Source organism: Chrysemys picta, chromosome 1 (assembly GCF_011386835.1).
Source record: "Chrysemys picta bellii isolate R12L10 chromosome 1, ASM1138683v2, whole genome shotgun sequence".
NCBI classification, from domain to species: Eukaryota; Metazoa; Chordata; order Testudines; family Emydidae; genus Chrysemys; species Chrysemys picta.
Genome location: NC_088791.1, coordinates 308,434,417 through 308,455,706, shown reverse-complemented (window position 1 = coordinate 308,455,706; position 21,290 = coordinate 308,434,417). Strand labels below are relative to the sequence as shown.

Below are 21,290 nucleotides of genomic sequence, written 5' to 3'. Positions count from 1 at the left end.
ACACTAGCTTAGGCTCCTGCTGCCCCCACATTTGAAATGCTTTATCTACAAGAGGGGCTGATCCCTGAGCCTTTGGAGTACAGAAGTCTGACAACTTCTTTCACTGACTTCACTGGAATCAGAATTCCACCCATTCTTATTGGTTTATGTCTTTGCTTTATTATTAGAACAACTTTTTAATGCAATTTGCCTGTGTTTCTTTGTGTTCAAAATCAAGTGCATGATTATATTTATGATAAAACAAAGTACCTGCATTCTTCCTCCCCCTACATTGTGGTTAACATACCTACTATATCAGGTTTCCCCATTAATGACATTTAAGAAAGGAATATCTTTCAGAACAATGCAGTAAGAATGTGAGCAAATTCACATCTGATTAATAGGAAAAAGGAAAACGTAACAAGCATCTGTCCTGTTAAATATAAAACTCCACCTGTAAAATAAGTTGATAAGGTACAAATTTACATAAACAGTGCTATCTCTTCCTGAACAATTACATTTTGCTTCACTTCTGGGAACAATTTCTTATCTACAGAGCCTTGAAATAGTTCTTGAGAATTTGCTCTCAGAAGTAAACTTCAGTGTGTGTATGAGCCTAAATCAAAGTGGATTATGCAGAAAGTGGAATGATCTACAGAGCAAGAGAAAAACTGTATTCATGTATAATAAAGTCGCCGAGCACACATTAGCTAAATCTTCAGGCACCTCTTTTAAGGAAAGAGACCCTGAGCAACAGAAGATTCCACGGATCAGTCTATATTTTCTGTTGAAGAAGGATAGCGGGAGCAAAAGGTTTAGACTTGAATTTATTTTACTATAATGCATTATATAAAATAAGAGTTTGAGCGTTAGCTGCACTTAGTGCCATCTCTCATCTCTGCAATCCAATGAGCAGTTGCAGTTCTCCCTCAATGTCCTTTTATCTTCATCAATGATTCCCCCAACATAGCTATGAACATGAAGAGATATCACTGGGATTCATTAACTAATATACAAGTAGAACAATCAGCTTTACTTGTGCAAAACAATTGTTTTTGACAAACAGCAGCATTACACCTAGGATAAGTTTGGCCCTTAGTCTTTTAAAAATAGGCCTGCTTCTTGAACGAGCACTCATTAAAGAAGCATATTTTGATGTGGCACACAAATAATTATTCCTGGTGGAATTCTGCGCCAAAAAATTAAAAATTCTGCACACAATATTTTAAAATTCTGCAAATTTTATTTGTCAAAATAACACAATATAATCATACCCGTTTCAATTATTTTTGGTCATTTATTTCAAAATACCTGTCAGACAACAAAAAAGTTTCAGGAAATGTTTTTTGACAAATAGATTCCTTACTAGGCATATTAATACAGAACTCTGAGTAATAATTCATTTAAACTACAATACAGAACCGTATTTCCCCCACCCCTCAGAAGCAATGCAAAGCCTTGGGGGAGTCAGGGGTAACAGAGGAGCTGAGGGAAAGGGAAGTAAATTACTGGGAAGGAGCCTGGGTGTGAACTTGGAGGGTTGTTGGGTATGGGTAGGAAAAGTATGGAACAGTTTTTTTGGGGGGATGGGGAGGGATTGTTAGGGAGCTTCCCCCATGCAGACCCTGGCTGACCCCTAGCCTCTTCCATTCAGTCAGGCACATCTGCCCCTGTCCCCATGTGTCTCTGTGCCCTCCCCCAGCCTCTCCAGTCCCTATGTCTCCCTGTATCCCCTTCCCATGTCTTTCTGTGCCCCCACCCATCCACTCCTGTCCCTATGTAGCTGTGCACCCCCTCCCCCATTACCATGTGTCTCTGTGCCCTCACCCAGCCACTCCCCCATCCCTATGTGTCCCTATACCTCTTACTCCTGTCCCCATGTGTCTCCGTGCCCCCACCCGGCCACCTTCTGTCCCTGTGTCCCTGTACCCCCTCCCCCATCCGCATGTGTCTCTGTGCTCTGACCCAGCCACCCCCTGTCCGTATTTAGCTCTGCACCCCCTCTCTGTCCCTATGTGTCTCTGCACCTCCCTCCCATCAGTGGCCCTGTGCCTCCACTACCAGTCAGCCCCTGGCCCAGTCTGTCCTCCCTCACTAGCCCTTATGAGCCCCTGTCTGACATCCCCCCCCCAGGACCCCACGCTGTCTGTCTCCTGACCTGGCCACAGGCGCTATGAAGAAGGGTCTTCAGGGTCTTTCTCCTCCTTAGCTGGCTGTGAGCTGCAGCTTTATTCTATTGCCACAGCACCCTCTGGTAGGCAAAAGGCAGAACTGCATTTTGTCAGAAGCTTTTTTCTGTGCAAAAAATTAGAAATCTGCGGGGCTTATTAATTATGCATGCGCGCAGTAGCACAGAATTCCCCCAGGAGTAAAATAATGTATTTATTTGACAGAACTGTTCTTAAAAGGCCAACTCTACCATCTTTACTTGTGTTGAGTAGCACCTGTTGAGGGCCTATTCACAAGAAAGAAAGGTGCTATTCAAAAGGAGTATGGGTGGCAGAATCAAGCCCTTAGCATTTCCATTAGCCCCACAGATGTACACTATGCACTGTACAAAAGACAGGTGTGCCAGATAAATAGTGGGATACATGCCTCAGACAGCTTAAAGTCTAAAGACCACAAGCTGGAGCCACACAAGGCCTAGAGAACTATACCACTCAGAAATAGACTGACTAGGGGTCACTGTCATTGGAACAGGTCAGTAACATTTGGAATTTAAGATGTTTGGCCTCCCTGGATTCCTGTGTGAAGTATGTCTGCTTGGTTCAAAGAATATGTATCCCTTCAAGAATTCTAGCTTTTGAAAGTCTTAAGGGGCTCTGTGTAGTTACTACATTGGCCAACACATCACACAGGTGTGGAGAGAGATGATGGGAGAGAATTTCTACCATGTCAATCTACTGCAATTGAAAGTATTTCCCTGGGTCTTTCAGTAGAACAACAAATGAAGAGGTCACACAGATTTTAAGTTTTGCACTGTGCCCCCAAAGTGTCCTTTGAACACCCCCCACATGACAGGCATCATTGGCAAATCATCCAGTTTAGTAGGTGATCCCCCCGCCCCAGTATTAAGAGTTGGCTAAGGCAAAATTATGGTAGCAGCACACAGGCGCATGCCAATGGAGAAAAAGTTTTATATCCTGATAAAAATATAGTCACAACCAAGGTTTCTTGGAAGACATCCCAGTGTGGCAGCTGTCATGAGGCAGGGCCCAATCCAACTCCCACTGAAGTGACTGAGAGTCTTTCCATTGACTTTGTTAAATCTTCAATCTCCTGGTTCACTCACACAACCACTATATTATTTGAGGAAAAAAATCTAAAATGTCTTATTAGACACCTCAGCAAGAGATCAGTGCACACGTGTGTCTGGTGCAGTGACATCCTTCCCTCCTCTTTGTCTCTCTGCAGTCCTTTCAAGCTACTTTGATCTGCTTCCTGTGTTCTCAGCGACAAAGGTATTTACCCAGTTGTACCACCCTTCAAGGAGCAGAAGACAGCCCCTTACAATACTGTCCATTCTATGTAGGCCAATCTATTCAAGATGGCATTTATTGCTTTGGCTGAATGTCCTGAGGCTCCTGATGTTTTCCCCCCAGTATCATTTTTAATAACACACAACATCATTCTGATAGTTGGCACTCAGCCCAGCTTGGAATCTTATTTCCCTAATAAGCATCCCTTACTCCAAAGACTATCTGTTCTTTATTCTAGCCCAGGGGTTGGCAACTTTTCAGAAGTGGTATGCCGAGTCTTCATTTATTCACTCTAATTTAAGGTTTTGCGTGCCAGTAATACATGTTAACATTTTTAGGTCTCTTTCCATAAGTCTGTAATATATAACTAAACTATTGTTGTATGTAAAGTAAATAAGGGTTTTTAAAATGTTTAAGAAGCTTCATTTAAAATTAAATTAAAATACAGAGCCCCCCGGACTGGTGGCCAGGACCCGGGCAGTGTGAGTGCCACTGAAAATCAGCTCGAGTGCCGCCTACCCCTGTTCTAGCCTAACGACCATGATTTTTGTATGTTAATTGACAAGACTGGAGGTTCCCACCTGAAACTAAGTAAATCCTTGTCGGCTTTTTATCTGAGCTTTAAGATACAGAAGAAGCACACATGCTTAATGTCGTTTCACAGAACATAAAATTAATCTACTCCATATCAAATATAATGGCAATCTGTCACTCGGGGCAGATTACAGGCAATCTGTCACAGGCTCTCATTTGTCCAGTCTAATTACCAACAGAGTTCCCCTCAGATTTTAGGACAGACTGTGTGAGCTAAACCATGAAATAGTCTTGCAGTGTGTTTTGCCAAAATGGAAGAAGTCATTTTAAGAGATGTTCAGAACAACAGCAGAGGGGGCGACTCAGTAAAGAGCAGTCAGGTGAGGTCCATCGTCCCATAGAGCTGTCTGGGACTCTGCAAGCGGCACCGGAATCTTGGGCCATGTCTACACTGCAGACTTCAGCCAGCACAGCTGTCGGTCAGGGGTATGAAAAGGAATGATCCCTGACCAACATAGCTGTGCCAACATCCAGCGTACATGAAGTTATACCAACAAAAACGCAGTTGTGCTACTATAAACTGTATCCACAGAGGGAGTGCTTTGCCAGTATAGTACATTGGTATAGCTATACCAGCATGTTGCTCTTAGTGCATGCCTGGCCATAGTGAATTCTTCATTTTGAACTGTTCTGCCTAATTCAAGTTTTCTCTTTCACTATACAGCTGCTTGCAAGGGGAATGCAATTTGGAAGAGAGGGCATGACACCAGGCTTCCTTCCAAATCAAAGGAATTCCCCGTTCAACTCTTTAGCTGTAGAGTAAATGGAGACTAGCATAACTGACACATCATCCCAGCCTTCCATAGCTCCGGGAACAGAAATCTGCGTAGTTCCCAAAAGTGTGTGGCAGATCTATGTGCTGTTTTCCAAGCAATGCATTTCTCATCCAATTAAAAAAACAATTGTGATCAAAAGAAATATGTAACATTGTTGACAGTTTCTATTGCTCAGCAGTATCTCTTTAATCATGAATAACATAATATGTTTAGGATCAGGGGGTAGCCGTGTTAGTCTGTATCTACAAAAACAACAAAGAGTCTGGTGGCACCTTAAAGACTAACAGATTTATTTGGGCATAAGCTTTCATGAGTAAAAACCTCACTTCTTCGGATGCATAGAGTGAAAGTTACAGATGCAGGCATTATATACTGGCACATGGAGAGCAGGGAGTTACTTCACAAGTGGAGAACCAGTGTTGACAGGGCCAATTCAATCAGGGTGGATGTAGTCCACTCCCAATAATAGATGAGGAGGTGTCAATTCCAGGAGAGGAAAAGCTGCTTCTGTAGTGAGCCAGCCACTCCCAGTCCCTATTCAAGCCCAGATTAATGGTGTTGAATTTGCAAATGAATTTTAGTTCTGCTGTTTCTCTTTGAAGTCTGTTTCTGAAGTTTTTTTGTTCAATGATAGTGACTTTTAAATCTGTAATAGAATGACCAGGGAGATTGAAGTGTTCACTTACTGGCTTGTGTATGTTACCATTCCTGATGTCCGATTTGTGTCCATTTATTCTTTTGCGGAGGGACTGTCCGGTTTGGCCAATGTACATGGCAGAGGGGCATTGCTGGCACATGATGGCATATATGACATTAGTGGATGTGCAGGTGAATGAGCCCCTGATGGTGTGGCTGATGTGGTTGGGTCCTCTGATGCTGTTGCCAGAGTAGATATGGGGACAGAGTAGGCAACGAGGTTTGCTACAGGGATAGGTTCCTGGGTTGGTGTTTCTGTGGTGTGCTGTGTAGTTGCTGGTGAGTATTTGCTTCAGGTTGGGGGGTTGTCTGTAAGCGAGGACAGGAATGGTAACATACACAAGCCAGTAAGTGAACACTTCAATCTCCCTGGTCATTCTATTACAGATTTAAAAGTCACTATCATTGAACAAAAAAACTTCAGAAGCAGACTTCAAAGAGAAACAGCAGAACTAAAATTCATTTGCAAATTCAACACCATTAATCTGGGCTTGAATAGGGACTGGGAGTGGCTGGCTCACTACAGAAGCAGCTTTTCCTCTCCTGGAATTGACACCTCCTCATCTATTATTGGGAGTGGACTACATCCACCCTGATTGAATTGGCCCTGTCAACACTGGTTCTCCACTTGTGAAATAACTCCCTGCTCTCCATGTGCCAGTATATAATGCCTGCATCTGTAACTTTCACTCTATGCATCCGAAGAAGTGAGGTTTTTACTCACGAAAGCTTATGCCCAAATAAATCTGTTAGTCTTTAAGGTGCCACCAGACTCTTTATAATATGTTTAAAGGCACACCCTCTCCCTAAGTGCAATAAGAAATGAGTCATTCTCACAAGAACGGCCACACTGGGTCAGACCAAAGATCCATCTAGCCCAGCATCCTATCTTCGACAGTGGCCAATGCCAGGTGCCCCAGAGGGAATGAACAGAACAGGTAATCACCAGGTGATCATCCCGTGTTGCCCATTCCCAGCTTCTGGCAAACAGGGGCTAAGGACACCATCCCTTCCCATCCTGGTTAATAATCATTGATGGACCTATCCACCGTGAATTTATCTAGTTCTTTTTTGAATCCTGTTAGCGTCTTGGCTGTCACAACATCCTCTGGCAAAGAGTTCCACAGGTTGACTGTGCAGTGTGTGAAGAAATACTTCCTCTTATTTGTTTTAAACCTGCTGCCTATTAATTTCATTTGGTGACCCCTAGTTCTTGCGTTATGAGAAGGAGTAAATAACACTTCCTAATTTACTTTCTCCACACCAGTCATGATCATAAAATCATAGAATATCAGGGTTGGAAGGAACCTCAGGAGGTCATCTAGTCCATTTTATAGACCTCTATCATTTCCCCCCTTAGTTGTCTCTTTTCCAAACTGAAAAGTCTCAATCTTATTAATCTCTCCTCATACAGAAGCTGTTCCGTACTCCTAATAATTTTTGTTGCTCTTTTCTGTACCAGAATATGAACCCATTCCGTAAGCTTTAAATTCTTAAAATGTGCTTGTACTTTGTAATCCCAACATTTTCTGAGTGGCACAAAACACTTTCATATATATGTCCAACATCAGTAATCTCTCCGCTTATAAGGTTGATACACTATTAACCATGTAGATTATTTTAGTTTTCTCACAGAGATTTTCTGAGGCTTCACTCAGGTTGCCTTGCTCAGGTGTTAGTCCTGCTTTGAGCAGGGGATTGGACTGGATGACCTCCTGAAGTCTCTTCCAACTCTAATATTCTATGAATTTGTATTAAAGATTCACATCCATCTTACTCATCTGTACAGAGTAAATGTCTTTGATTCTCTTTCTGCTTTTCTAAATCCAGACATTGAAAATCCACATGCACCCTCCAGCATACTGTAGTTTATTGGTAAATATTTTTATTTAAGGCAGTTCTGCAATACAACAAGTTTTTTCTTCCAGAGCCAAACCCCTCAGCCAGGCTGGCATTATAGCTCTGTTCCAGAGGAAAGCATTCTAAGGTACTTCAGACAGCACGTTCAGAGTTTACTGAATGGGGCAGTGAGACCAAGAGACATAATGTTCTCAGCCAGACTTAAGACCTTTTACTGAACAAATAAGAAGAGGAAAAGACAGGATGTAGTTATGGCTTTACACTTTCTGGCAATGTATTTCACTTCCTCCTTCCAAAGCACCGTGAGCTAGGGGGTACTTTATAAAAAGATTAGCCATTGAAACATATCCTAGGGGAATGGTGCATCTGATAGTTTTGGACATCTGTAGCAGATATTTTTAATGTTAAAGCATTCTCAATTCGCTTTTACCCCCAGTGACTGAGGGAGACCTCAGAGCTCTTCTGATCCTGTCTGTTCCTCCCCGACCCAGCAGAGGAAGGCATGCTTTCTCCATGGGACATCAGCAATTTTCCTTGAGTTAGACAGATGAGGCCTGGAAAACGCATCATGTGGTGTTTCCAACCCATCGGGGCAAAGCGTGAGCTTTGTTATCTCTGCAGTCTGCTTTGGAATGTATGTATCAGAAGGCAAAGAACTCAGAATTCCCCAAATCTACTTTCTCTATATGCAGGGGGGAAAACTAGGCATAACCTTGCAGGTTTACCTGTATGCATCTGGCATGTTAATCCAGGGGTGAAAATACCCATAACTGAATTACTTCCAAATAATTGTGCTGCTGGATGAAATCCACCTCCCCATCCCAGGGGCATCCAATAAGGCCACAGCGCAGCATCTGTGTGGGCAATACACTAACTAATAGACTGGAATAGCATCCACAGCTCCTCCACCTCTTTACATGAGGATTTGTGAATCCACATAACCCAGGACCCAGCAGCATACACTCTTCTGCTCAAATATCCCCCTCTCCCAATTACAATAATTCAGATTCCGCCTGGAGCTCACTCTGCAGTACACAAGTGATATGGATATGCTCTATGGGGCCACAACTCCCCAGGCACATCCCTACCAGGGGTCAGAGGGTCTGGTGCCAGCTGTCCTCAGCTCAATTCATTCACCCATATGGAACTCTTACAGTCTGCAAATTGGTGTGTATACCTGCAACGTAATGGGTGGTCTCATGGTTAATTGTTTATCGTGAGTAGTTTGGGGGGTGGTTACGGGTATGAGAAAACACAAATACCATGCATCAGGGCTGCGCACAGACGCTAAAGTGGGGGTGGCATAAATGTTAGCACAACAGTTAGGGTTCAGTTAAGCTTGAAAAAGGGCAGAAAAGTTTTATCCACAGCAAATGTAAGCGAGCCCCTTGAAAATATGTTCTGTACGTGAGGTGTTAACTTCTGTGCTCTACTATATAGTATGCGCAAGCTGACCAAAAGCTATTGCTCACCAGAGATAGTAGCAGTGGCTCCATTGTTGCTCTGTGGCATTTGTGGGGGGGAAATTTCTCCCCCCCTTCAGGCCTCAAACAAATGTCTTACCCTAAGCCAGCTCTTCAGGATTGGCACCAGGGGGAGGATTTAGCCCTTAGTGAAATGCAATTGGCAGGGAAAAAAGATATTACTGCAGCTCCAAGGGGCTGAGTCCATCAGAGTGTCAGAACAGGTTGACTACACATTTTCAAGACAGATTTTACCATCCTCCTAGTATAACTGCAGCTTGCGATTCTAAATTACACTAGAAGGGCTAAATAATTCATTGGGATAAATGGGATTACACTGCATACCAAATCAATTAATTAGAAATGGCTTTCCTTAATCCAGGAATGTTTCCACTGATCTTGAGGCCATTCCTGCAAGCCATCCACGCATGGAGCTCTGAATCAGGTCAGGGTGAGTCCTAGACCTGGATTCAGTTCCATTAGATTTGCAAACGATTTGACACAATGAAAATATTTTTTTTAAAACTGCTCCCTTTCTATACTGAGTGAAGTTAATTTCTCCTATAAGCAACTAAACTGCATTCCAAATTATATTACTAACTTCCAAGGGCATTATCATGACTATTAATCTAATACTGTGGAATTCCTGTGATTTTAATGTACGCTGCATATAAAAGAAACCTACAGTGAAATTAACTAAAAAGATTGGCTTTGGCCTTAGCATTCCTACAGGTGATTTATAATTTGAGAAAACAAAGTGCTAGTTTTTCAAAGCATCCTCCAAAGTCTGACGTGCCATTGTTGCACACACATATGAGGCTTTGTATGTGTAAATCAAGTAATTAAGTGCACAGTTACTGATCTGGACGCTCATACCCCCTTGTATACACATAGCTATGCACTCATATTGTGTGTGTGCAGTCGCAGAGGTTGTTCTTGCACAAGTCACCCCACATAGCTAAATAATCTCCACTGAAGTACTATTCAATAAGACACTTCTCTGCTTGCTTGACCATACATAAGCATACATCAAACATCTTCAGACTATAACTAAATGAAGAGATGCCATAAATTGAATGAATTGTTGTTTTTTTATTGAACACCACCATTGTGCAAGCACTGTATGAAATACTGAAGAAAACACAATCCCTCCATTAGAGCATAAAGGCCTAAGTGCTGGGCTAACTGTTGACACCATAGGGAATTTAGGGTGTTTAACATCTCACAGGATCAGGCCCTAAATTAGATAGGCAATATAGTTCAGATACAACAGGGCACTGGTCCATGACGGTGGCTTCTAGGAGAATATAAATAATAATTAATAATGCATTGGATAATCATGAGAATCTAGAGGTGGTGCCTTTTTTTAAGTATGCCCGTAGGCTAAACATATATGTGGCTTATTGTTAACAGACTTCTGTACAGATGTGTCTTCTAAGGCGGGATTTGAAAGGGGAGATGGTGACCATTTAGCACACATGGAACAGAAAGGAGTTCCTAGCACAAGTATGAAGCAGTATGGAAGAAGGCACAAAGACTGGGAGTGGGAGGCAGATACAAAAGGAGCACTACGTAGAGTACAGCACGGCAATGTGAGAGAAGTAGAAAGAAATGAGAACGGAGATGTAGGCAGAGGCAAATAATGGGACACCCATTCTGTTCTGAATCACTTAGAGGGGGGGTAGTGGAACTGGAGCGACTCTCCTAATCCCTGTGATTGTCTATAGCAGAGATCGGCAACCTTTTTGCATGTGGCCCGCCAGGTTCGCTGCAGGAAGTGGCACGGGCCGAGGGATGTGCTGGCCACCGCTTCCCACAGCCCCCATTGGCCTGGAGCGGCGAACTGCGGCCAGTGGGAGCCGCGATCAGCCAAACGTGCGGACGTGGCAGGTAAACAAACTGGCCCGGCCTGCCAGGGGACTTACCTGGCGGGCCGCGGGCCAAAAGTTGCAGATCCCTGGTCTATAGAGAAGAACTGCAACGTCACCTGACTTGCTGATCATTATTCCCCTCCTCATTCATCATTCAGCTCCCACATGAAGCAGTGGGTGGGAGCGGACAGCTGATCAGAGTAGACTACATTGCAGCTGCAGAAGCAGGAGTGCCCCCTTAAATCACAAGCAGGAAGTGAGAAGTATCAAGATCATGGAAGTGACCATACACTTAAAGTGCCTTGAAGCAGGCACTATGTACTGAGCATCCTAATGATGACCAATAATTACATTATTATTATTAACTATGGTATATCTCCCTTGACAGTAGATTGTACTAATAGTTTTTATTTGGAGTGTGACTGTGTTGCGAGGAGCAACCAAGGAGAAATAGATGGAAAGAAGGCCCTAGCGGACCAGCTGTTCAGTTGGGGGAAATACAGTGGTGCTGACTTTATTAGCAAAGGTGATGTAACTAAGAGGCCTACAGCAGAATAAAGGGAGAAAAGAAGAAATAAGGAGGTAGGGGGAAAAAGTGTGGGGAAGAGGAAACAAAGAACGGAGCTGTGTATAGGGGGTAGATCAGGGGTCTCAAACACGCGGCTGGCGGGGTTATTTTCTGCGGCCCGCGAGCTCTTCGCGGCCCCCGCGCTCTCCTCCAGCGTTTACCTAGAGCGGCTCCGGCCCGACGCCCACCGGGGGCAAGGCAGGCTCCCTGCCTGCCTGCCCTGCTCCCGCGCAGCTCTGGGAAGCAGCCGGAACCTGGGGGAGGAGGGGCGCAGAGGTGTGTGTGTTGCTCTTGCTTCAGGCACTGCCCCCAGCAGCTCCCATTGGCCGCGGTTCCCTGTTCCCAGCCAATGGCAGCTGCTGGGGGCGGTGCCTGAAGCAACAGCAACACACAGACTCCTGCGCCCCCCCCCCCTCCTCCATGTTCCGGCCGCTTCCCGGAGCAGCTCAGGGGCAGTGCAAGGCAGGGTAGGGCAGGCAGGGAGCCTGCCCACCCCCCGAATCCCTCCTGCAGCCGAACCCCCTGCCGCACCCTGCACCCCGACCCCCTGCCCTGAGCCCCTGCTGCACCCCGACCCTCTGCCCTGAACCCCCTGCCGCGCCCCTCCTGCACCCCAACCCCCTGCCCTGAACCGCTGCTGCACCCCTCATCCCTGCTGCACCCCACACCCCAACTCCCTGCCCTGAGCCCCCGCCACATCCCTCCTGTACCCCCTGGGGGCAGAGTTGGGGTGAGGATTCCGGGGCAGGGGTTGGAATGGGGACAGGGAAAGGGTGGGAAGAGGTGGGGCAGGGGCGGGGCCTCATGGAAGGGGTGGAGTGGGGGCAGGGCCGAGGGCGGCGGGGGTGTGTGTGTCAGTAACGCGGCCCTCGGGCCAATGTACTAGTCCTCATGTGGCCCTCACGGTCATTTGAGTTTGAGACCCCTGGGGTAGATGATGGGATGGAAGTAGGGGCCCTTTCCACTATGCTGTTTGCATAACAACCCTGACTAAATGCACCTAAATTCCCCTGCTGCAAAGACCCCACCTCCAGTGCTTAATTTGTGCTGGGGCTTGCCAGAGCTGAGCCCCGGGGCTCCTCCAGGCTTGCCGCATCAGTTATGGAAGTAAAATAATTGCTTGAGCCCTGGCACCTAATTGCTGGAGCCCCGGCACCTCTTTCATTACAAATTAAGCACTGGCCACCCCCACCCCGCACACAAACTGAGCACAGCAGCTATAGACTTTCCCCATTTTTTCTCAACTCTCCTGAAACACTTTGTAAGAGATACAGAGAATGGACAATGGATACTATTGTTTTGTTCCTGAGTGAGTACTATCCCTCTGACCTCCACCTCGCTATGGCAGGGATACCGAGCATTCATTTCTAATTTGGGATTTAAAAGGTCAGGTTTCAACCATTCTGACCATATTTTTCTTCACAAACCCCCACCCTTGCTGTCATTTCTCAGTAATGCTGCTGGTACTGACTGCCAAACTTGCAATGAACTACTTGAATTGCATCATGCCCTCTACCTCACTCCTCCCCCACCAGGCAACAGCCTCTCCTATGCTCCCAGCTACCATGAGTAAAAAGCACCTTCCATTTTAACAGCATCCTAGTAATCAGTAATATCAACACTGAACAGCTTGGCAGTTCCCAGGCATGTTAAAAGCCATTGCCATGGCAGCCTCGCCCACAGACTGATCCACTTTCAGTTAAAATTTTGCGTTATACAAAAGTCACTCCTGTTTGTTTCTGGGCAGGATGCTGTGAGGCACTCTGCTCCTTCAACCCCCATTCACTTCAGTGGAGAAAGCTCAGCACTCTGTGGGAGGGCAGTCCTGGTTAATACAACAAGTGACCCTCTGAAATAGAGTCATCAGTCTGCTGATCAAAAAATGTCGATACAAAATAGTCTAACACAAAAGAAAACCACAATATACAACATGGCAAACTGTCACTGTCAAATTTAGCACTTAGTCAGTAACACTTCAGCTCTTCAAAGTGCACCTTTCATATGCATCAGCGAATTCATCTGCACAGCACCCATGAAAATTAGGGCCACCATTTTCAAACCTAAAGTTAGACTCCTAAATCCACAGCTCAGCACCTACATAAGAATGACCTGATTTTTCAAATGCCCTCAATCCCAATGGGATTTGTAGCTGCTCAAGTATCCTGAATTCAAGCCACTTAGATTTAGGTGCCTAAATATAGATTTAGGAGCTTAAATGAAAATGTTGGCCAGTCAGTAACATTATCCTTCCCATTTTACAGAGGGGAAAGTAGAGTTAAACATCACAGAACAGTGGATGTAAAATCAGTTCTCATGTAATGAATACTGTATTTGTAGTTACTGAATTATTTGTAGTAACAGTTGTAGCATTTACTCATCTTTCTGTGCTGTGTTTATTGTGCATGAAGCAGAACGAGAGCAAATGCCATATTTTTAACTTTACTCTCTGTATGTTGCATCTCAAAGCCCAGCCCTGATGTGGAACAGAATAGTTTGCATGAGAAGGACTGAGGCTTCTCTGATCAATATATTTGCTATTACATACAGAATAAAATAGTTTTAAAAATGATATTAAGGTTGCAATGTCAGGAGCTCAAAAGTTACAAAAGGTCAAAATTAAGGTTGCCCATCGCAACTTTAATTCAGCCCCCTTGAGCATATTCATTATGATACAGTCTTTAATTACATGACCACACCCTATTTTTTTCACAAGACCCTCTGCTTCATTCAGTGCACAGGATGGCCAGTGCTCAGTGAATCAATTCAGACTTTGTAACGAATGAGGCTACAGTCTAGGAGAAAGAAGAGGATCAATTTTGTCTGTGTCCTACCCCAAAGTTCTAGTCCGTGTGGTTGCTTCAGAAGGCTCAGTGGGGCTGGGGAATACACTCAGTGAACATATTCAGAGATTTTAGAAGCAAGCCTCTAGCATATTCTACTGCTCATGTGAAAATGGTGATTTCCTGTGGTTTATAACTTGGCCATATCTAGAAAGATTTTCACGAGGGCAGCACAAGGGAATAGACTCATAGACTTTAAGGTCAGAAGGGACCATTATGATCATCTAGTCTGACTTCCCGCATGATGCGGGCCACAAAGCTGTCCCAACCCCTTTCCCTTGACTCTGCTGTTGAAGTCCCCAAATCCTGTGGTTTAGAGACTTCAAGTAGCAGAGAATCCTCCAGCTAGCGACCCCCGCCCCATGCTGCGGAGGAAGGCGAAAAACCTCCAGGGCCTCTGCCAATCTACCCTGGAGGAAAATTCCTTCCCGACCCCAAATATGGCGATCAGTAGAACCCCGAGCATGTAGGCAAGATTCTCCAGCCAGACCCTCATTGGCCATTGATACTATTTACCAGCGATGGCACGCTGTTCATTTGACTAAAATCACGTTATCCCATTAAACCATTCCCTCCATAAACGTATCTAGCTTAATCTTAAAACCAGACAGGTCCTTTGCCCCCACCGTTTCCCTCGGAAGGCTGTTCCAATATTTCACCCCTCTGACGGTCAGAAACCTTCATCTAATTTCAAGCCTAAACTTCCCCACGGCCAGTTTATATCCATTCGTTCTCGTGTCCACATTAGTACTGAGCTGAAATAATTCCTCTCCCTCCCTGGTATTTATTCCTCTGATATATTTAAAGAGAGCAATCATATCCCCCCTCAGCCTTCGTTTGGTTAGGCTAAACAACCCGAGCTCCTCGAGTCTCCTTTCATATGACAGGTTTTCCATTCCTCTGATCATCCTAGTGGCCCTTCTCTGTACCCGTTCCAGTTTGAGTTCATCTTTTTTAAACATCGGAGACCAGAACTGCACACAGTACTCCAGGACTGCATCCCTGCCAGATTTCAAGTTCTTGCTCCAACCTCTGGAGGTGCGAGAGCTCTTTAAAAAAATGGACGCAAAAATTAGTCAACATATATTTTAAACCAGCCTGCTCCTTGAAAAAGAAAAAGAAAAAAAAGCCCTCCTTCTGCTGAAACTCCCCCAAAATTCAACCTAAGGCAGAGACCAAGCATAGAAAATTTCAGCCTCAGTGGCTGAAGCTTAGCAAAATTATAATCAGTTGAAATCGGGTGATTATAATGGAGAGGAAGAGGCAACTTTAATAATAGGGTCATAACTAGCACCCTCTGTAACAAGAAGATTCCTGGGAGATGGTGATTAAACCTGGAACTTTAGCCAAATGCAAGGGAGAAGTGTGAGCTACTATTGCAGTGTTGTCATAGAAACCAGGCACGCAAGCTCCAAAGGCATCTTCTACAAGCTTACCTAACAGTTTTGTTGGAACTGTAGAAGAGAGGGTGTGTGCTCCAACTCAGGAAAAAATTTGTGTGGGAAGAATTTAGACTGGTTAATAAGCCTTTAGGAAAGGAGGGTATAATACCAGCAGGCAAAAAAACCCAGAGGATGCTATATAAGGAGCTTATAAAAGCCTCATGAAAGGAGGCAGAATACAAATACTCCTGTTATGCCAACCTAAGGGGCAAGCCAGACAGGGTAACCTCCCTGAAGAGCGATCAATAGCTGTCTTAGCTATTTCTAAAAGGCGCTTATTATGTGGTATATAAGGAGGAGCACTACAGGGTGGGTTGAGAGACTGTTGTGCTATTTTAGTTTTACATAAAGATCAGTAGGAGTTTATTTAGGACTTATTTTTCAGAGACGTTTCTGTATATAAAGTGCTTGCTTCTGTGATAAGAGCACACTGCATTCACTTTCACATAGAATGAAATTCATAAGGCCATTTAAGTCCCACATAAACCATGATCCAGCTAGTCACCTAACTACACGTGTCAGGCCCATTGACAAGGTTAGCCATATTGAGCTTAGAGAAATGGAGGAAGCAATCATCATTCTGCAAATCCCGTCGCCTGAAAACTCCTGCCATGATGCCGGGGTGTAATAGGGTGGCCTTGCCAGGGACCATTCAAGATAAAAGTCCATTCTGCATGGCTACATCTCAACCACATGAACCTTCTGCTGCTGTGAAGTTCACCCAGCAACACAGGGATGGTGGACAGTGCAGCTGAACTGCTGCTGTTCCACCCAACAGAAGAACAGGTGATGGCAAAGCATGAGTGCAGCAGGACCCGGCACACCCTATGGAAGTGTAGCTGGACTCCATGTTGACCAGCATAGAAGGGGATTAAAGGAAAGGCAGGATCGTGGTTAGTGTGTCTGAAATTATGCAGATCCAGGCCCACAAATCACCACCAAGGAAGGATGTCAAGGTAGTTAAAGCCTATGCACTGGGATAGCAACTACAGAGGGGTTGTGAGGCTGCCTTATTCCTTGCCACAAACTGGGAATGGATTCCGTCCACCTAGTCCCCATGTAGTTTATCTGTCATTTTCTTGTAATCTCTCTACAAGATTCAGGTACACGGCACACACAGCCTTTCCAATCATCTCTACCACATCACAGCACACAACAAAAGCTGCATCCCAGTTCCAACTCATCTGGAATACTGTGTGCAATTCTGGTCTCCCATGTTTAAGAAAGATTAATTCAAACTGGAACAGGTGCAGAGACGGGCTACTAGAATGATCGAGGAACTGAAAACTTACCTTATCAGAGGAGACTCAAAAAGCTTGGCTTGTTTAGCCTAACCAAAAAAGGGCTGAGGGGAGATATGATTGCTTTCTATAAATACATCAGAGGGATAAATACTGGGGAGGGAGAGAGTTAATTAAGTTAAGTGCCAATGTGGACACAAGAACGAATGGATATAAACTGGCCAACAACAAGTTTAGGCTCGTAAGTAGATGAAGGTTTCTAACCATCAGAGAAGTGAAGATCTGGAACAGCCTTCCAAGAGGAGCAGTGGGGACAAAAAACTGAACTGGCTTCAAGGCTGAGATTGATAAATGGAAGGCATGGTATGAGGAGACTGCCTAAAATGACATTTGGCCCATCTGCAACTGCTAGCAACAAATATCTCCACTGGCTGGCAATGGAACACTGGATGGGGAGGGCTCTGAGTTACTATAGAGAATTCTTTCCCAAGTGTCTGGCTGGTGGGTCTTGCCCACATGCTTAGGGTCTAACTCAGGGGTGGCCAACCTGTGGCTCCAGAGCCACATGCGGCTCTTCAGAAGTTAATATGCGGCTCCTTGCATAGGCACCAACTCCAGGGCTGGAGCTACAGGAGCCAACTTTCCAATGTGCTCGGGGGAAGTGTGTGTGGGGGGGGGAAGGTGCTCACTGCTCACCCCTGACTCTGCCACAGGCCCTGCCCCTACTTCACCCCTTCCCCCAAGGCCCCCACTCCTTCCTGCCCCCTTCCCTGAGCCTGCCATGTCCTCGCTCCTACCCCTCCCCCCAGAGCCTCCTGCAGCATGGGAAAGGAAGGGGAGGTGCTGATCAGCAGGGCTGCTGGCAGGCGGGGGGGGGGGGGGGGGGGGAGAGAGGAGCTAATGGGGGGGCTGCTGATGTATTATTATGGCTCTTTGGCAATGTACATAGGTAAATTCTGGCTCCTTCTCAGGCGCAGGTTGGCCACCCCTTGTCTAACTGAGCACCATATTTGAGGTTGGGAAGGAATTTCCCACCAGGTCAGATTGGCAGAAACCCTGGGTGGGGTTTGCATTCCTCTGCAGCATGGGGCACGGGTCACCTGCAGGTTTAAACCAGTGTAATGTTGGATTCTCTGTAACTTGAAGTCTTTAAATCATGATTTGAAATTTTCAGTAACTCAGCCGGAGGTTAGGGGTCTATTACAGGAGTGGATGGGTGAGGTTCTATGGCCTGCAATGTGCAGGAGATCAGATGTTCATGACGGTCCCTTCTGGCCTTAAAGTCTTTGAGTCTAAATCAGGGGTAGGCAACCTATGGCATGCATGCCAAAGATGGCACACAAGCTGATTTTCAGTGGCACTCACACTGCCCAGGTCCTGGCCACCGGTCCGGGGGGGCTCTGCATTTTAATTTAGTTTTAAATAAAGCTTCTTAAACATTTTAAAAATCTTATTTACTTTACATACAACAATAGTTTAATTATATATTATAGACTTATAGAAAGAGACCTTCCAAAAACTTTCAAATGTATGACTGGCATGCAAAATCTTAAATTAGAGTGAATAAATGAAGACTTGGCACACCACTTCTAAAGGCTGCCGACCTCTGGTCTAAATAATCACAATGCACCACTGATGTGTTTCAATCCAGTCAGTGAGTTCTCATTAGGTTTAACATAATGTTACTGATACTTAAAAAACAAACTGCTTTAGATTTTCCTGTGTCATTGATTTTTAGATTGAGGCTTCAGATCTTTCCCCGTGTCTGCGTGCCAAGGGCCAGATTTATCGGTGGCCAACCCCGCCTGTAAGTGCCTCTTATAGAATTCTCCTCACATGGGGACCATCCCTAACAGATGAAGAGTCAGTGTAGCTGCCTCTGGGTGGTGACACAAAAGCCCAAGGTGCAGAAGCATGCCAAAGATGTTCCTAGCATGGCCAGAACCTTCCTACGCCCCAGCTATACCCAGTTTCTATAACCTGAGGCTTCTCTATCCTGCACCAAGTGCTGAACCAGCCCCCAGCACCTCCAGCATAGGGTGCAGTGCAAAACCACCTTTGTCGTCGTTGTCACCCTCCTTCCCCCCCCCCCCCGTCCCCGTCCCCACTAGGATTCAGTAGCATTTTGCTCTCACTTTGCACAGATGTAATTGACTCCACAAAGCACAGGGAAATTGTGTCTCAGGCCCTTCCCCTTTGGGTGACAGGACATTTGATTTTTATGCACTGCTCCGTTATCTTTACTGGCATTCAGGCAGCTGAATCACTGTGTTTTTAAACCAAGTACAGATCTTATTTATTTGTTATGTTCTGCTCTGATTTAATAGGGGTTAATGTACTATTTTATTTAGAAAGCTCATTAAAGTCCCTCTGTGAGAAATTTTCTACATAAGACCTCTACTTGTATAGTAATCAGGAAACCCTGAGGGGGTAAGGAGACTATGAGATAATTGGTCCATTGAGTTTTCTTTTCCTCTGCAGTTCTTTATTATTAAATAGCGTGTGATCAGTAAGCAAAGCCCAAATGAAAGCCACACTGTGGAGCACTGAAATGATTTTATCCCTGGTGTGATGTAGCTCAAACTACAGAAGTTTGGGGGAAATTCCAGAGAGAATTCCAGAATTCCAGAAGCAGAGAGGATGAGTCAGCAGGCTAAGCATGTGGTAATAAGTAGGTCCTGTGTAATGCAGATTCAAATCTCACCAGGATTAGCTCCGCCCCCCATTCTGAGGCCGTAGATTAATTTGATGCAGTTTGTGAAAGGATTATGTGCGGGGCAGTTTCTTCTATGAAACCCTAAATACTGAGATCCTGGCTGCTCTGGATAGTCACTGAACATCCCATGGCACTTTCTCTTCCAACAAGGCTTTATTCCAGTGTCATTGGCTAAAAATCCTCCCTCCCCTTCCCTGCTTTACGGCTTCAGACTTCCACCCCAAGGCTGGCTGTATTTCAGTGATGCTGTATGTGTGTATCTGCCCAAAAACTTCATTAATCCAGAGTGGAGGTTGCCCATCGCTGCCTCGTACCCTTCCAGATCCTCAATTGCACCGATACTAGAACCTCTGAAAAAATACAGAGTTACATTGGTTCTGAGTGTGAGCACATGATAAAGAGAGAAAACCACTGAATAGTCAAACTCCCAGGTTTGGATGAGACTGGTCAATAATCACTCCCTCCTCTCCTTCCCCCTCCCCTCCAACCAGTTTGACAGGAGACAGAACTGGAGAAGGGGTGTTCACTGTTTTCTATCCCTATTGCATATTTAGCACTCCCTCTGTCTCATTCTTTAATGTGTATTAATACATCTCATATTCTCCTGTTTTCATAAGCTTTGAATAGCTTTTTAAATATCATTTCCTGCAAGGGGCAGTGGATGTCAGACATTAGCCAAGATAATTACCAAGAGGGTGGTATCAGCTCAGGGAGGCTCAAAGCCACAGTTTGAGCTCCAGGTGTGTGCAAAAAAAAGTACAAGAACTATAAAATTTTGATACAACATGATTTGTTATGGGGGCTATATCTCAGGAACCCCTCGCTTGAACAATCTCAAATTTGGACCACTTGCCTTTTCCCAGCTTTCCATCTGTCACAATAATTTCCAAGTCAATCCAAGTAAGCATGTGGATGTTAGAGCACTTAAAAAATCAGTTGTTCAATAGTAAAGTAGACTCAGTCTTAACTACAGTGGTGCTACCATTCCACTCTAATAAGCCAAACTATGGCTGCTCTAATGTAAGTGTGTTGGAGTGGACCAAAAGGGTGCACCGAACTTCTTCCTCTCTCACTGCTCCAGTGTAGAAGGCAGCCATAATTTGGTTGCTTGCATGCCCCACGTGCAGAGTGCGGGCAGCTAGCATTATTGGCAGGGCAGAATGGCCTGGAGGGGGCATGTCCTGGCAGAGTGGGCACCTAGCCATGCTATGCACTGTAGAGAAGAAAGCAAAGAGCCCACAGAGTTGGAGCCCTTCCAAACGGTATAATAGGGGCCTTCAATAGTATGCTTAATAATGCAGGTATACTACCTCTAAACACTGATCCTTTTGAGGTGACCTTCTTTTCCTGTACCGGAGCCTTAACTTGGACCACAGTTTGTAAAGTGCCCTAGGATTCTTCCTCAGTGTTGAGGGATCGGTTAGATGACCTCTTGAGGTCCCTTCTTGCCCTACATTTCTATTATGAGAGTCATTATACAACACCATGAAACTTTATTCTGTTTGCATTCCCATTTTGCTTTCTAATTTGCCCTGTGGGAATCTAGTTCTTACAGTCTCATCATGTCTCCACCATGGGAGTTAATTCTGGCTCATTCTAATCATGTCTCCACCATGGAAGTTAATTTTGACTCATTCTAAAACACAAGTCCAGTTATAAAAGAGATGGACTGTGAAAAAATTTAACTGATTTTCCTTTTACAATCCGGGCAGACTACACATTGCCTGCTTTGCTATAATAAAACATTACTCAGCCTTTTTTGCTT

General features: G+C 44.9%; 2 protein-coding genes across 6 annotated transcripts in view; one reads left to right on the top strand and one right to left on the bottom strand.

The window, feature by feature from the left end:
* The window catches only part of SLC7A1 (solute carrier family 7 member 1), a 73,845-nt gene that overhangs the window by 39,068 nt on the left and 13,487 nt on the right, over positions 1–21,290 (bottom strand). The gene's annotated exons all lie outside the window — the stretch shown is intronic.
* LOC135980897 (uncharacterized) overlaps positions 19,780–21,290 on the top strand; it is a 30,597-nt gene continuing 29,086 nt past the window's right edge. The window contains exon 1 of the mRNA XM_065581377.1: positions 19,780–20,046. The gene's annotated coding sequence lies outside the window, so the exon portion shown is untranslated. The remainder of the gene's footprint in view (positions 20,047–21,290) is intronic.